Raw genomic sequence first — 735 nt, 5'->3', positions numbered from 1 at the left:
CCGTCCCAGAAATCATCATCATCATCATCATCATCATCATCATCAATTTAATTCAATACCAAGAATCACGGAGCAGTAAAAAAAAAAAAAAAAACACTTCCACAGTCTCTGCCTCTTCCTTCCCCTGATGTTAATGTAATCAAATGTTTGTGTACTTCCTCACCTCAACAAAAACAGCCCCACCAATTAAATCCACCAATGGGAGGTTAATAAGACACATCATCATCGTCATCATCATCATCGTCGTCTTTTAAAGTCAACTCACACACCGTGGCTGCAGCAGCGTGGCAGACAATGGGGAAAGTAAATGAGGCTGTGACTGTAAATATGATTCTTACATTTAGTTATCGGGTCCTTCCTCGGTCTGAGCCTCCACACTCAATTAAACCTACGGCCGAGCGAGGGACACAGACAGAGAGAGAGAGACCTTCAGGTGAAAACACAAACGTTGTATACGGCTCAATGATTCTTCAATCACTAGAAGAGCTTTTCACACTTTAACCTCACTTGACTCAATCCATTACGCACAAGAAGAAAAACTGGTAAATTTACCAACTTAAACTAATGTACTTTATACACTGTTTAAAAAACCTGCCACACACTAAAAGCATCTATTTACACATAAATGAATGTACACAAAGTAAAGAGTAGGTGCAGAAAAGCAGAAAGACATTTATTCATCCAGACATTTAACTCATCTTATACTTATTACCTCTGCTAAGCACCGAGCGCAGA

The sequence above is a fragment of the Gouania willdenowi genome, chromosome 3, assembly GCF_900634775.1.
Source record: "Gouania willdenowi chromosome 3, fGouWil2.1, whole genome shotgun sequence".
In the NCBI taxonomy this organism is placed as follows: domain Eukaryota; kingdom Metazoa; phylum Chordata; class Actinopteri; order Blenniiformes; family Gobiesocidae; genus Gouania; species Gouania willdenowi.
Note: the sequence above shows the minus strand (reverse complement) of the source record.